Here is a 16,874-nt window from a genome sequence, read left to right as displayed (position 1 = left end):
CATGAGGACATCATCAGCTCCAAATGTTTTCATCTCATTAGAGCAAGGGACATGGACACCTGGTAGCATCGTACCTGCAGGAGCCTTGGTTTGATCTTGTTTAGCTGTCCTCCTGCACGGGTACATTGTGGCCATCATTAAACCTGTCTGCAAAATTTTAAAGAAGAGTAGAGTAGAGCTCATAGAATTGCAGAATGACTTGTGTTGGAAGGTACCTCAAAGGTCAGATAGTGCCAAGCCCTGGCTGTGGGCAGGGTTGCCAACCACTATATCAGGCTCTAGGTCAGGCTGCACAGGGCCCCATCCAACCTGGCCTTGAACGCCTCCAGGGATGGGGCATAAAAGTTATTCAGCTTCGGTGAAATATGGAAGGTTTCCAGTGTATGTTTAAAAGAAAATGCTTTAGTTGTTTTCCCTTCCTGTGCAATTGAGCTGGAATGCCAAGGAGCAAATCAGTTATTTATCACAGAACTGTAGAGAACAGTGACCAAAGGTACTTGTCTCACCTGTCCCTATCTTGACAGGTGATTGCTCTAAGTTGCTCACAGCTGTTTGCCAAGCGGGCCCTTAGGAGCTTTTGGTGAGAGAAGAGCCCACCCTATCCTCAGTAAGCTACTAGAGTGCTGTATTGACATGTTTATACTGTGAGACTGTGATGTATAGCAGTTTACCCCAAACATCCTGACCTTCACCTTCCTTCTGATAATTTCATGGCTATGAGTTCTAACCTGTTTGCATGACACGAGTAAAATTGTGTTCCTTTTTGTGTTGCCATTTCCTTCCAGATCTTTGACAGCTGTTTTCATGTTCTCCCCCTCCCTCCTGCCGCTGCTGCTACTTTTCTTCCCAAGCAAGATGAGCCTTCTTCCATGAGTTCTGTCACCTCCTTTTCCTCTACTCTCCCGCAGCCTTCTGTGCTGCTCAGACCTCTCACACTTGCACCCACTGCTCACAGGAGCTGTCTCCCATGTGTTTGGAGAAGTTATTGGGTGTTTTTTTCTTCTTTGCTTTCTGAGAGTAGATGAGGTTTCCAACTCTAAGCAATATTTGTGACAGTTCCTAGCAGTACTCCTAAAAACAATGTGTGCTCTTGTGGTCTAGTATGATTCAATTTACTGTTGAAGACACTTCATTCCATTAGATACGGGAAGAAATATAGGGAGATGACCACTGGCTTAATGGGAAATAATTCACAGCATTATATAACTAATGCACCTTGATCGTTGCACCTTGAGCTGTTCACTTCTGTGTATAGGCAGGTAATTTATTGTGCCGTGTTACCTGTCTGAGGCTGAGACTGTGCCAAGGCTGCAGCTGCCCTGCTGAGCCTACTGCCCAGCTTGGGGCTGGGTGCTGTCTCTAGTGGCCGCCCTTCTTGGGGTAGAAGCTTCTCCTGCACAGGGAGCAAGTTGCTGTGGCTGAAGGAGTATTGCTGGGCACAGAGCTCCTTGTTTCCCTGCCTTCCAGCTCTAGTGAAGCTATTAAACTTCTGCTGTTAATTTTTTTCTTCTGTGATGGTGTAGTTCCTGACAATTGTTCATTCTTCCTCTGGGAGAATGCCATGTCCTGGGTGTTTAAGTACTGGACATGTGGCTCAGCTCCCTCTAGGCAGCTGAATCTCAGTTCTGAGCTCCCAGCCTTGGCTACAGAGACAGAAACCATCACTGCTCTGCTTGTCTCAGTAACATTTCTTTCCATCTGAAATATTTCTCCTTTATTTGCAGCACAAAAAACATGTTGTCTTAGGGACCCAGACAAGCAGAATACATATGTCCTCCTGCAGTGTGTAGGCTATTACCTCCAGATTGCATATGGGCACTGCTATCTCTGCAAAGCCCCTTCCATCTTCCAGGAGTAGGCAGAGCCATGGTGAGGGCGGCAGAGAGGGACGTCTGTGCACCCTGATGGATAGCTAACCAAGAAGGAACCTTCCAGCAAATTAATGATTTCATTAATTCTACCTCTTGTTACCGTTTGGGGATCTCAGAAGTATCAGGAGAAAATCAGCGTGGTGAGAGCTCTGAGGGTTACACACTGGCAGTTTGTCTTGTCAGTGCTCAGCCTCCAGTCTCTGTCTAATCAGTACCTGCTGACTTGTTCACAAACCTCCATAAAGGTGTCGTTGTCCTGGTGCTCCTTGAAGTGCTAAGCTTTTCCTTTATGCCGTGCAAAGCACAATCGAAGTAGGTTTATCAAGCTGATAGGAGCAATAGCAGCCTCTGCAGGGAGAGGCTTGTGGCCCTGACCATTAATGCAGATTCTCTGTAGACAAGGAGAAAAAGCATCTGGTTTGTTCACTTGCATGTTTTTATTCAGGCAAGCTCCATTTTATTGGTGCTGTGTCAGTGCTTCTGTCTGTGTGCGCTCTTCCAGATGTTTCTCAAAAAACTCCCCCAGACAGAGAGCAGCAGACCAGCAGCACTCCAGAAAATGGCAAGAACGAGAACTTTGTGTACCTTCTATGTGAAGAGTGTGAAGCCAGTAACTGCTTCTCATTTCTCATCTGCTTTGTTGGTACCAGGAGATCTGATGGTAACAGGATTTCAGAAGTTCACTCTTCGGTGTCTGTGAATCGGTTCTCAAACCCTTGTGTAAGTGGGAATTAACAAGTCCTGTAAGAGCCAGCTACAACAGAAAGCAAAAGGGCATGGGGGAAATGGAGATGAAAGATCTGTTTATATAAAAATATATAGACTATATATTTCCCACGGCACTAGGTTTTTGTGATGGTGCCAGAGTCTAAATAGTTTAGTTTCTCGTGGATGCCTTAAAGTAATTCTGGGGTTATAGGAAATGACCGTCTTACTGCTCTGAGTGCTCTGCCAGCACAACCTGCTCTTTTTCTGCCTCCACAGCTGTGTTCAGTGGCTGGAATGTGGCTAAAGGCAATTTCCCTGAAACAGGGCTGGCAGCAATGGCTGTGTGTGTTCCTGCTGCTCTTACTTACCTCATGACTACTGATAGTCTGTGAACAGCCAGAAACAAATAGAAATATAGTAAAGCAAAGAGTTAATGGAATCACCAGTCCAGGACAGTGGTCTCCTGCTCTCATTTTGCCATGTCAGAATCGATAACGTTTGTTGCAGTCATCACTCTCTTTTGATTACCTGCTACAGCCTTCTTTTGAGCATTTTATATCTCACATGTCAAGCTCTCTTTTTGCAGTGACAAAAGGGCTGTTTTAGAGTATCCAAAAATGGCAATTTTGTTTGTTTGTGGCTCTAAAATGTTCAGTCGCTTCATTATTTAGTGGAAGTTGCAAGTGGGATTCATTTGGTGTGTAGACTACATAGTAACTGAGCTTAAATAGAGGTGGTAGGTTGAAACAGAATTGGGAAGTGTCTCTGGATGCTTTTTTGATGTTAGTAGTTTATCAGTCCTGTGTAGCAGAAGCTGCATTGAACTGCTTTTATATTAAAGTGCTTTCAATATGACGATTGAGAAATGATAACGAGACCCCCTATTTCACAGTGTCTTTCAATGAGGGACAACAAGCACAGCAGAACTGTGTCTTACCGCCTGTGGGGGATGCAAACAGTGGAAACGTGATGAAAGAGTTGAACTAAGATGGGCTGTCTAGCAGGTGTATGAGGAAAGTGACAAGCACCAGGTATGTGGGAATGGCAGTGCTCAGGGCCTTGCCATTCTCTGTGCTAGCGTTGCAACATGTGAAAACATTCGAAACAATTGTAAGTGAAGTTAATTTGGAAGGGTAGTGGCTGTTAGTCGAGTAATATTTCTGAGTGAGGGAGATAAATTTGCAGGTTGATTTCCTGCACGGTTCATATGGTCTTGGAGGTATTTTAAGAAGTCATCTTTCATTAGTGATAGTTGTACTTCATGCTTACAGCAGATAGAATGTAGAGGCTTATGAACACACAGCCTCAAACTGAAAGATAGGAGAGACAGGCTGACTCCTGAATGCAGCCCCTCCTGTTGAAGGCAGGGAGCAAAGAAGAACTTCAGGTGAAGTGATGGGGAAGGGATTGCAGCATGGTGAGCTAGCATGTGGGGTACTGTCCTGATGAGGAGCCCTGTAAGCACAGGGTGCCCCAGAAAGGAGCTGGGGACCTGCCTTTGTTCAGCCTTGGAGAGAAGTTGCTGAAGGAGACCTTGCTGCAGTCTTCGTCAGCGCAGAGGGGGTAAGTAGAGCAGGAGTCCCAAGCCCTGTCCATCCTTGGAAATACTCAAAGCTTGGCAGCATGAGGCCTTGATCAATTTCATCCAGCGTTAGAGTTGTATGGGACTTGGAAGCTGGCCCTGCTTTAAGTGAGATTTTGTAAGGGATGACCTCCAGAAGTCTCTTCCAACTTCAATTATTCCATGATTCATAAACTCTTGACATGCTTAAAACTGTGGCAGAGCTCGTGTGTGTGTGCATGGTGTGCATATGATGAAACAAAGTTATTGTCCATTTGTTTAATTTTTCTTTTTTTTTTAATCCCCGCTGCATTTGATTACTCTCCAATTTTCCTTTTATTTTGGAGACATACGGTTGGAATGGAGCTGTGTTTTTGTTGAAGCCAGTCCCTGCTGCTGCAACATGCATTCAGCCATGTCCTGGAATCCCATTAATGAATCTTTTGATGTGGTGATTAGACATGTTTGAAAATAGTGGTTTTGTTTATTTAAACATGGGCTCTGATGCACGCAGACACAGTATCTGCCGTCTTTAGTCATCCAGTTGCTCAATAGCTGTCATAATAGATAGAGAAGATGAGAGCAGAGATGGAGGAAACCGTGTTGAAGTTCACTTGCAAATTGTAGCAGAGGATCAGGGAGTTCTAGGAACAGCTTCCCTGCTTGGAGGGAAGGGCAGCAGTGGGGCAGGCTGCTCAGCAGGTCTGCCAGTTCCCTTCTCTCATCCTCAGCCTCAGTAGGCAGCACTGTGCTCTCCTTACCGATACTGGCTCTGCAAGGACAGTTACACTTGCCTTGGCTTCAGTTTGCACTGCATGATTTTCCATCCTTTGTAGGTGTACTAGTCAGAAGATGTCTGAAAACATCCGTTTTCCTCAAGTAACTAGGACGAGAATATTTGAGCAAGCTGTCACTTGTGTAGACTGGAGGAGGTAGAACCAAGCTTGTTGCAGTGTTTGCTCTGGGTTTCAGCCTGGCCCGTAGAGCTGGAAATCGGGCTTCAGTGTATCACGTTTGGCAGGCAGTGTGTTGCTCAGGGATGGTGGGGACAGCCAAGGTGCAATGGAGCAGTGGGCATCCTGCCCTTTCCCAGAGCAGTTATCCAGGCTGAGTGGTTATGGCTGTTCGGCAGCAATAATTAATGAAAGGCCATAAAAGAAAAACCAATTGCTTCCTTCTCTTAAATTCCTAAATGACATCCAGAGTTAAAGAACTTGAAAATCCAATTGCAGGCATGTATTTACTTAGAATGTATGGACTGAGAAGTTAATAACGTATTTTTCTCTAATTCTAGATTGTAAATTAATAGGATAGGAGTTGTAGGAAGTGAGTGACACTATTACTGCTTTGCTGAAGCTTTCTGTGGATAATGACCCTTTTAAAACTAATGCAGTGTTTTCCTTGTTTCTTTCATAAATGGAATGGGCTTCTCTGTGTTTAATTTTTTTTTTTTTTTTAAATTGAGGTTTTAAACAAGTAGATTTTTGCAGTACTTCTGAGTCATTTAGATACAGTCAGTCTCTTCAAGTCATGCCAAAATACCAACAAACCTACATTTTAAGCGAACTTCAGGATTCTGAAAAAGGAATTGTGCAGCAGATGTACCAAACGAGCCAATGTCTGTTTTCTTCAGTAAAATGGCACGCAAAGAAGTGAAAGGGAGGGGTTGTAAGAAAATATGTATTTCTCCTTGAGCCTGCCTATCAGCTCCTAAATTCAGGCTTCGCTTTCCCATGCAACCACCAACTTGCACTTGGACAGCAGCAACAAAGTTGTTTCTGTACTTCTTGCTTTCTGTAGCACATTTGACAACGTGCGACACAGTCCTGCATTCAATTTAAGCTCTTTTAATTTTAGCACTGGGCGTTTTGACTGATCTGTTCAGCATTTCCAAAAAGGACCCCAGATCACCCATCAGAGAGGGAGATAAGAACTGAAGAGGCACCTCAGGAGTTCCTCGATCTGTTAGAGGGCAGCTGTCCTTCTGCGCTGCTTTTCCTACCAAATTCAGCTATGCTGCCATCCAGGAGTCCATAAGTGCATGCTTGGTTGCAAGCCAGCCTCCTGCTGCCTAATGGCATTATGTGCAGCCCGGATGTTCTCAGAAATTGCAGAGGATGAGTTGCATACATGGATGCCTGTTAATACAGTAGGAACAACACTGATATTATTCTATGTAACTTATTTCATAAAGTTCACTTACTCAAAGGTGAAGCACCAAAGTAGCAAAACAAAAGTGGCTGGTAATTTTATTAATGATCACAGCAGCCCTGAGAGAGAAAAATCTGTGTCTGCTGCAATGCTGAACTTACAGCACTCTGAATTTCAAATGCTCTGGAATGTGATTTGATGCAACTCAGTGAAAACTCCTGATAGATTTAAGGCTGTTGGAAAAGGAGGAGGCTGTGGTTCCTCAGAGTGGCCCGGTGCATCGCTTCCCTCCAGGATGTGGCACTGTGATGGCTTCAGAGCGCAGGGAAAGATGGAAGTTCTAAATTAATGCGTGATTAATTTCTGTACTGTCATCATCCTTTTTCAAACCTTTAATTCATCCGCCAGCTTTATCACCAGTAATAGTGGGAAAACGCTTGGCTGAAGGAAATGTGAATCTAAGATTATGACTGGTGCTGTTGGGTGATTTCAGCACTTTGCAAATCGTGTTGTCAGCCTTCTTTTTACGGTCTGAGTGCTGAGAATGTAGGCAGCTGCTTTGTGCTGGTGGGCCTGTCCTCCTTGCTTACAGTTAATCTGCATTTCTACCTCCGTCTCACTTTTAATTATCTGAGGTTATGTTCTAACAACGGCTGAATTGCCATTTGTGGGACTCTACAACACAGCTCCTAAGTTTCATAATAAATATACTTTTGGGGCTTCTGGCTAGCTAAAAATAGACATTTTTTTTTCTTTCTTAACCATATTTAGAACAGAGATCTGGACATACACTTGTTTATGAAGGTGAAAGTGGAGCTTTCCAAGCAGCTGTGCTTATGAACTCCTCCCACACGTGAGGTACGAGGATTTGTAGGCATGAGGAAGCAGCAAGTCATGAGGACATCACAGATGTGGTCATACAAATTAAGTAAAGGCTGAAAGTGTTCGTGGTTTGTTTTATATGGTAGAATTATCAAAGGTCATATCCACATGCTACTATAATTCTTCATTTTTCTTAAAGGAAAATTTTGAGACATTAATGGTAACTAACAAAATCAATTCAGAAATGGGTGAAGCCTGTCTTTTTTTTTACTCCAAACAAACAAGAAAAAAGAAAACAGGAAAGAAAAAAAAAAGCCCAAGAAGCTTTAAACAGAAGCAGATGTGCATCCTCAGAAAGGTTTTGACAAGTGAAGAGAGTACAAGCAATGTGAGGAAAAGACGGATCAGCAAAGGCAGCTATGTGTGCAGAGGAACAAACAGGGATGAAGGAGAATTGCCAAGTGTTGAGTTGTTTGGAGACCTTGTGAAGTATAACAGTTGTTTTTTTTTTCAGATGTATGACTTAAAAAATAAAAATAAAAAAAAAAATAAGGTGGTGAGGGGGGAGAGGGCAGAAGAGATGCTGATGAGACTATGAAAAGTACCCTCCAGACACACAAACCCAAATGTGTGCTTTTTCGCTTTTTCTTGTCTTTTCAATAAAATGGTGCTGACAGTGGGATTCTAAGTGCTGTGGAATCTACCAGGAGAGCATGAAGCAGAGCACAAAGCAGCCCCATAAGAATCAACATGCAATTTCCTTTTTCAGTAGAGGAGATAATTATTTTGTTGGGAAATATTAGAGCAAACATTTTACTACTGTTAAGAAGGGAGATAAGAATGAGGTATAAACTGGAGGAAAGGGATGGTCTTGGAACCTGGAAACACTGAAGGATTGTGTTGGCATACAAACAAGTGGGTATGACTGACAACAAGCAACTTGGAAACCGCAGTGTGCTTCCCAGCTGATGTTTCTGTGACCAGCTTTCTTGGAACAGCTCTCTGGGAGGAGGTGTGTGGCTGAAGCTCAAGGCTCTCCTAAAGGAATGTGTGACCTGTTTGTGACAGAGGCTGTATGGCTGAGGGGCAGGGCTGTGCTCTGGTGAGCCCCTTGCAGCCCTATCCATTGCCATGCTTGATCTGGCAGCTCCAGCACTGCTGCGTGTTGCCGTTTCAGACTCCTCTTTGATAACGATGACAGGCAGCCACCAACCTATTGATACCCTGTTGGTATAACTCATTCCAGCTCAGCAAACAGGGAACCCCCTTTGATAAACATTTATTCCTGGAGAACATAAGCGGAGCTGGCAGGCACCCACCTTCAAGTCAGTTTTAAAACATAAAATGAAAATCAAAGATCGCTGATAGGCAGGGCGTTATTCCTGCACGGGTAATGCTGAAAGGAGATCCACGTGCCTGTGTGCAGGTATGCCATCCCCGCTGCTCCTGCAGCTGTGTGACTAATAACATTCACTCGAGGCAGATGTAATTGGACAGGCTCTTTTGTCTCATCTCCTGTTCTTTCCCTACTGTTACGATTTAGCGACGTGCTGACTTGCAGGAGGTAAGCAAGGCTGCCATTCTTTCAAGCTTCAGTTTTTATCGTGCTCAGATCTGTTTCACCCTGGTGTACATCCTTCATGAGATGCTCTGGGATGTCAGATCCCAGAGGTAGAACTGGCACCTGTAGAACCTGGGCTGTGCAGTCAGCTTGTGCTGAGGATCACTACCATCAGTCCTGTGGCGTTGTTCTGCACTCCCAGGTTGACCTTGTGGCTACAGAAGCTCTTCATGGCATGGCAAGCAGCAGTTTCACAGTGTGGACCACAGCTTTTTGCCTTTCTTGCAACACTGTGCATAAACAGGTGAGATCATACAAAAGTAGTAAAGGAAAAGGTCACAAGAAATTCAAATTTGGAAATGTGCCTGCTAGGCGGAGAATTAAAGAGCTTAGTTTAGAAACAGTTAGAGGCTGACCTGATCATCTATACAGTGAAAAGTTATTAAAATGAAAAGAGCTTTTCATTTCTATCAGGTAAATTCATAACACAACGAAGAGGGGATGCTAGAAAAAATTAAATGAAGAATGCAGCAACCATGAAGGTGATTAGTTCTGATGCCTTCTAAAAGTCAGCCCTTGCTGAACCAGAAAGCACTGGTAGGAGAAGGGGGCTGGCTGCCTTCTGGGATAGAGCATCTGTCCTGTGCATGAAGAGGGGATGGGACGCATTGTGGCCATCATCAATCTGCAACCCCAGTGTGTGCAGGTTGTGCCCTCTACCATGGGGCTCTTATTTGATAGTCAGGAGATGCTTTGCATGTATACAGAACCGTTTTGGGGGGCAGTTCATAGACAGGAGACAGCAGCATCCAGAGACCCCCTGCACCACTCCTTGGGCTGGGGCCAGTGCATCACAGCATGCCTGCATTCAGCCAGGCTGAAACACAATAGGATGGGAACATCCTGCCCAGCCTCTCCTGAAAGCACGGAGCCTCTGGTGCTGCAGGGAGCCGGCCATGGAGGAAGTCTTTTAATGGGGAAATAGTCCTGGGGATTTTCATGTACGATTAAACAAAATTCAATAATTTTTTTTTAAACACTTGAGAGTATTTTGCCTGGGTGCCTGACCACCTGCTGAATTTTTTTTACACTCTGGCAAACATTTAAATGTGGAAATGATTTTTCTTGTTTTTCCAAGGACTGTACTATGCACGCTGAATGATAAAGACCGTTTATACAAATAAGAAAAAATCACTGGTGTAATGGAAATACCGGAGTGTCCTCGTTATCATTAAGCAGGATGTTTTCCTCCTCACCAGGTAGATGAGGCAGAAATTCAGTTCATTACTGGGAAGAGGACAGAACAATGTACAGGAGCGTTAGAATGAAATGCAGTTCCTTCGCCATGGGCCTTGCTGAGAACCTGGGGATGTCTTTGTGAAGGTTCCTGGTACTATTAAAACCCTTATGCTATGCTCTCTGTTTACAAAATAAGGTTTATACTCACTTTTAATTTGTAAAACCAGAGGAAAAACGTGAGCTTGGCAAAGCTTTTTGAACTGCTGAATCAAGGAGTAGCTGCTTGCAAAGAGGGATTAAACCTTTTAATCCCTTTGTGTAAGAGAATATGGTGTTTAATGTGGTAGGCACGCTGGCAAAATTAATTTTCATGTTTTCTCAAGCACGAGACTTTAGTTCTGTCTTTGTTTCCTGATGCTGCATATCTCACAGGTCCCTTAACCTATGCAACACACTTTATATTAACTTCGAAGTTTTGAAGAAAATTTGCAAATAAAATGCAGCTTTGGAATTAAATCAGGAGGAGGTGGCATAGCTGTTATGGATGGCTTTGGTGTACTGCGGAGTGGTTTTAGAGCCTCATGGCATCCTAAAGTTTGGAAAAGACCTCTAAGATCATCCAGCCCAACCCCACCATGTCCATTGCCCACGTCCCTCAGTGCCACATCTCCACAGTTCTGGAACACCTCCAGGCACGGTGACCCCCACCACCTCCCTGGGCAGCCTGTGCCACTGCATCACTGCTCTTTTTGAGAAGAAATTTTTCCTGATATCTAATCTGCATGGCGGTGTTCACCTGAGCACAGGAGAGAGAAGGCCTGGATTTGGGCACTGAGTTTTGTGTATGATTAAACAGATGCTATAGGTGTGTGTTTAAAAGCCCTTAAGTGAATGTTGTGTAAATGGTGATAATTGGAGGTAGTCTCTTTGCAATCCTTTCTCAAGCTAAATAAGGTCCAAGGCCAAAGGCCCAAATGTTTAATTGTATTAAACACAGAGGCTGGAAAATTTATTAACTCAGAAAGCGTGTATTACAAAGTTAATTGGAAGTGCCTTTAAGCTATTACCAGGTGGAAATTTGACTTTAGGTTTCAATTTTAAATTAAAGCCAAGTAGAAAACCATTCTGTCAAGTTGCTGGAAGCGCTGCAATGAGAGCAGAATCCCTGCTCATTCTTTTCTTCTGCTCCTTATAATGCTTGGTGTAAATCTGAGGAACTGCAAATGAAAGCTATACCCAAAGGCAGGGGTCTGCCAGGCTTTTCCTGGGCGCGTGGGGAACTGTATGCACAGATTGTGGCTGCTGTGGGGAAACTTGGAGCAGAGGTAAGGGCATGAGGAGGGCCTTAGGATGCAGAAGGATGCTTTTCTGGGCTGCTTTTCTTCTTTGTTTTTAATCAGCGCTCTTCAGTCAGATGTAGGACAGTTCCCTACTTCTCTGCATATTTTTCTTGTCTAGTTGTTATTTCAGTTGTTGGAAGCAGTTGTAAGAATGGTGTCAGAGTAGAGAGGTTGATTTATTTTTTTTTTTTCCCCCTTTGCTGGCACAAAGACATTAAGATCCATGGACAAGAGTCAATCACAGCACAGGGATTAGCCAGAGTTAAGGATTTTCTTACTAAGATGTAAAGCAGCTCACACTGATAGCCAGCCAGGCACTTTTAAGAAAGACATTCCCTTCTCATTCCCTTCTCTTTCAAGGCTGTTGTAATTGCAGACAATGTACCACCCTGCACATGAAATCTGGAGGCACCCTGCAGACGTGCTGGGGGGAGAATTTACCTCCCTGTCCACATTCAGGTCTGAGCTGCCCATCTGAAGCTCTTCTACAAATAAATCAGCACCCAAAGCGTGCAGCACTGCTGAGTGACTTGCACAGCATCCGTGTGTGATGGATGACTGAGACAATTCCGTTTCGGTATCAATGTCAGCTAATTTTAGGTGTTTAAGCTCTTTCAACAATTTCCATGATTCATAAAGAGACAGAATTAGAAATTTGCTGAAGTGCAACACTATAATGACAGGCTGTTGCTGTAGTTTATTAATATCCAGTAATCGTGGCCTTAACACTTGAGTGAACTAACTGCTCTTAGCTGCTATTTCTGTGGAATAAGCATGTTTCTCCAAACATCAGCATTTCACAGTGGGCACAGCTTCCAGTGGTGCAGGACAGTTTTATGTACAACCAGGTCAGACACCTGACCAGAGGGAAATGCACCAGGTCTTATATCGCTTTAAGGAGTCGTTTTAAACAGTCAATTTTCACTAAAAGGCTGTTCTGTAATTTATACTGGATTGAGAATCACAGAATCGTTAAGGTTGGAAAGACCACTAAAATCATCTGGTCCAACCATCAGCCTGTGCCTGGGACTGCTCTAGACTGCATCCTTCAATGTCACATCTCTGTGGGTCTTGAACACCTCCTGGGATGGTGACCCCACCACCTTCCCTAGGCAGCCTGTGCCACTGCCTCACTGCTCTTTCACAGAAGGAATTTTCCTGGTGTCCAACCTGATTGCATGAACATAAATCCTCTAAGTGCAAAAAGGAAAAGAAGGCTTGACACAGTTTGGATATAAAGATGCCAGCATGCGTGTCAGCCCCTTTAGTAAAGAGAAAGTGAGAAAGTGTCTTCTAGAAATTGTCAGTAGCACCCATTACTGGGAAGGTGAAGACACAGGAGTCAAACACATTAAGAGTTGGTGAGCTGAGATCATGGTAAATACTGATCACATTACACATGTCCTGGCCTTGCATCCTCCTTAATTAAACTTTTTTACAATTTTTTTACAGTTTTTACAATTAAATGAAGCACAGTGGGTTTCTCCCTGAAATGATGACCTGGCATCTTAGTTCACAGCACTTCCTCCAATGGGTGGGGAAAAGCACAGCCTCTGCTGGATGACCACTTCTCTTATTTTTAATGTAATTTTTCTACTGAAAGTTACAGAGGTCATTGAGCATGTTAAAAGATCAACTACTTTGAGATTAATATGTTAATCTTTCACTTTATTTGGTTTCATTTTGTTTGAACTTCAAGCTATCTAAGAGTAACTGCATGGAAGTCTGGTAATGAAGGTGAGGAGAAAGGCAACTTGCTTGGAGATAATCTTTGTAGATTTGATTATTACAGACAAACACACTTAAAGCTGGAAAAGTCAACCACCGAAATTGGATTGAAATAGTAGAATCATTTCTCCTGGCTGTTGGGCATCTTTTAAGCATTAAAGCCTAACAAGATGATGAAGCAAGAGGAAGATATGCAGGTTGTGTTAAACAACCTTCTATGTTTCAGAGCAGTATGGGAGGTGTATTGGGTTTGGAATGTTGGCTTCTGAGTTTGGGATGAGGCTGAATGTTGTTCAAAGTGGATGAGGAAAAGGTTGTGACTCGTTGGAGAAAGAGAAATTTGCATATGCCACATGTGAGTTTGTACATAGGTTGCTCCAAAATGCCTCCTATTTGTTTCTGTGAAAACTACAGGTAAAAAGCACAAGAACACTACTTGATAGAGCAAATTCTCAACTACATAATACTATTTTTCGACATAGTTGCCATCATTAACTATGTATATTCACCAGCAGTGTTATACACAGCTTGTTTGCTGTGCTCATAAGGATCTGCACCAGCAGAAGTGACCCACTGTCATGGCTACCACTGCTGAAAGGCACTCCAACCTCTCTCTATGCTCACATCAGCTGCTTGGTCTCCATAAATGCTTAGTAAATGTTGGTGAATGTCAGTGGGTGCCATTATTTCCACATGGAGGAATTCAGTGATATACCTTTGCTTCATCTTTGTCTCCATGTCAGATGCCATTCTGTCAGGCTGCCCCTCTGCTGCCATCTGTGACATGGCAATAACATGTAATGGGATATTGGTGGGAAGGTTCAACCTCTACTGCCATACTGTCTCTTACGTTGTGGGCCAACATAATAAGATAGAAGGCAGCCATTGTATATTTGCATGTATTTAGTAAGTACCTTTTACTAAGCAAAAAAAGAGCAAACTTTTCAATAACCATTAAGGAACAGGAATGGTTAAGTGGTGGTAGGTATATTGGAAGGAAGGTGTGAGGATGGCTGGAGAGCCTGGTGGTTTGCATCCTGCCTTGCTGGAGGTGCTTAGGAGAGAAAGAATAGAGTGAGTTTCTCCAGAGAGTCTGTTTAGTGGGCTTCTGTCTCTGCACAGGTATCAGTCATCCAGGATCACAAAGAAAGGAGGAAAGAGATATCCTTGTTTATGCATAAGAACGTGCCACTTCTGTCTTCTAGACCAGTTTGTTTCCTCTTAGAAGTTAGTTGTGAGCATGGGAAAGTCCTTGTCATCCTTGGTTTCTTCCCAGTGTTGTACAAGTGGAGCCACATCATCATTTTTAACATATGCAACCTGACAGCAGCCGTGTGAAAGCAGCAGGTGTGTTTAATGGTGGAGGCTGAGGCACAGCTGTGATGGGGAAGGTGAAAGGCAGGGATTTCAACTTGAATCTCACAATTTCCAGGATTAAAAAAAAGCGTTCCTGTAACCTTTTCCTGCTCGTGTCAGTAACTTCTTCTAATTCATTTGGCCCAGGCACCTAAATAAGGTTGCTCACGTATGCCTATTGTATGTGCTTATCTAGTTATCTCCTATCACAGCCTTTTTTCTTGCACGGAAGAGGCTATTTTCAATCTTAATTGAGCCCAAGTCACAGAAGCTTCCTGATGAAAGCGCAGGCTCCCCCCTCCTACAAAGCAGCTCTTGTTTTCGGTTGCCCTGTTCCACCAGGAGCAGTGGGCACTTGCAGCTGGAGGACAGAGCGATTTTTCTTTCAAATCTCTCGCAGCAGGTGAGTGCACGTAGAGCACTTAATTGCAGAGAAGTGTTTAATAATTCATTTTTCTCAAACCTGTGTGTGACTTTGTGGAGAAACAGCACGCACAAGAACAGGAGGAGTACTGTGATTGCCAGTTTGAATTACAGTTTTTGGATGAGGTGCGTTTGATGTGGGTGCTAAATACTGAAAAAGCTTCAGGATTCAATTTCATTTTCCCCTTTATTTTAAGGAACCATCTGATGATGTGTCTTTGAAATAAACATGTTAATATTTTTGTGTAAGTAGCATATTTATGTTGGCATATCTTACATTTCAGCCACTTGAAATGCTTTGGCTATTACAAGATTACAAGGAAATCTCTGTTATGCGACTGGTCTGTGCTTAATGCGTAGCAAAATAGAAGAGGCTGTGCTAAATATATATGACCCAGGAGCATTTTTCAAGGCTCTGGCTGATGTTTCAGTTGGGTGATGCAAATCACATAGAACTGCAAGAAGATCATGGCTCACATAACAGTCACCGGCCAGTTTAGTGGGAGGGAGCTGCACCTCTGTGCTTTGGCCTTGAGGGGTATCTGCCTTTTCTCTTGGGAAGGTGAGGAGCTGTGCTGCCTGTGGGAACTTGTGACGTTTAAGTGGCTCTGAACTGGTTTGATTTTTTTATTTTTTAAGAAAAAAAAAAAGGAAGAAGGAAAAAGAAAAAGGATTGAAACATTACTACTCCTGGTAGGGCACATTTTAAGATAGCTGCTGAGATGGGTTTCTGATTTATAACAATTGTTTTGCAACAAGCAAATCATCTAGAATAGCAGAGAATGATGGTGATTTTTTTTATATATATAACAGGAGTGAGAGAGATGGATTTTCATGGTTGGCTCTCTTGCTCCCAGGTGCCCTGCAGGAAGGCTGTGCCAGGAGCTGGGCAGTAGGCCACAGTCTGTGCTTGCAGGCTGTAGGCCCCCCAGCTCCCTATGCTTTGCTGGTGGCACTGACCAGCAGCCTGACTGCCTGCTGCATGCCTCATGTCCACTGGTGCATCTCACTCTGCCTCTCTGCACCCACATTCTTGCAGCTCTCCGTGACTCAAGGGAACATTTCCTGTGAGAGCTTCACAGGGCTCTGCCCGAGCCCACTGCTGTTACCTGGTGTGCTGAAGCAGGCTCGTATGTGCATAACCTCTGATAGCATCTCTTCCATGCCGTGAGACCCTCCTTGTGATTTCCTTTATAGGATTATCCAGAAATCTTTCCTTGCTGAAAAAGCAAGTGACTTTTTCAGCAGAACTGGCTGTGGAAGGAAAGTCCTTTTCTTTGAAATGTTTTTTTTCCCCTCAATGGAGGGGCATGTCTGAACTGGTCATCCCTCAGCCTCCAGCCAAATAAGATTTCGGCTTTTGTAAGAAAATGCCCTATTTTTCATGGTGTTCCACCTCAGAACCATTCTTTCCATAAGCTCTATAGCATAATGTAGTTTTGAGCAAAGACCAAACAGGGAAAGGTTCAGCTGCAAAGCTGAAAGTTTTCCCTTTGCTCCTGCTTGAAGCTTATGAGTAAACAGAAATGATAATAGCAGTAATTTCTTCTCCTGGTGTAGTGGGAACTTGGTTATGAAGTGAGGAGCAAGAATTCATTTAGAGGGTGAGGATGGAGAATGCTCCAGGGATCTTTGCCAAGCAGAGAGGCCAGAGAGAGAGGCTGAGCTGTTTGGAGCTGTCAGATGACAAATACACAAGTCTGGAGTTGTTACTCCATGTGATGATGGAGTAAGCAGAGGTGGGTGTGATGGGAAAGCAGCCACATCTCCCTGCTGTCACCCAGGTATCACTGTGGAGGTTCTCTTTCCGTTAGTCTCAGGCAAGCAATCTTTTTGTTGAAAGTTTGAAGAAAAAAGATTATGTACTTTTTGGTATCATTTAGGAAAAGTGAGGCTTTTACTACAGAAGGCACTTCAGAACCTTGTATCTTTTTTGTAGTTTGTTTGAACAACAAACATTAAACTTCAAACTTGGCACACACATAATCATATGTGAAGACTTTGGTCACGGTGAATTTAAGACAGAAACAAGAGAATGACTCTGTTACTGATTAAATATTGTATTTTCAGTATATCCTTATATTTTTGTGTTTCCAGGGCTAGTCCAAGAGTGC

General features: G+C 43.5%; 1 protein-coding gene across 10 annotated transcripts in view; it reads left to right on the top strand.

Annotated features, from left to right (window-relative positions):
* The window catches only part of PTPRF (protein tyrosine phosphatase receptor type F), a 341,929-nt gene that overhangs the window by 149,641 nt on the left and 175,414 nt on the right, over positions 1–16,874 (top strand). The window lies entirely within an intron of this gene.

Source organism: Tympanuchus pallidicinctus, unplaced genomic scaffold (genome assembly GCF_026119805.1).
Source record: "Tympanuchus pallidicinctus isolate F22 unplaced genomic scaffold, pur_lepc_1.0 scaffold7, whole genome shotgun sequence".
In the NCBI taxonomy this organism is placed as follows: Eukaryota; Metazoa; Chordata; class Aves; order Galliformes; family Phasianidae; genus Tympanuchus; species Tympanuchus pallidicinctus.
Note: the sequence above shows the minus strand (reverse complement) of the source record. Positions and strands in the feature narration are given on the sequence as shown.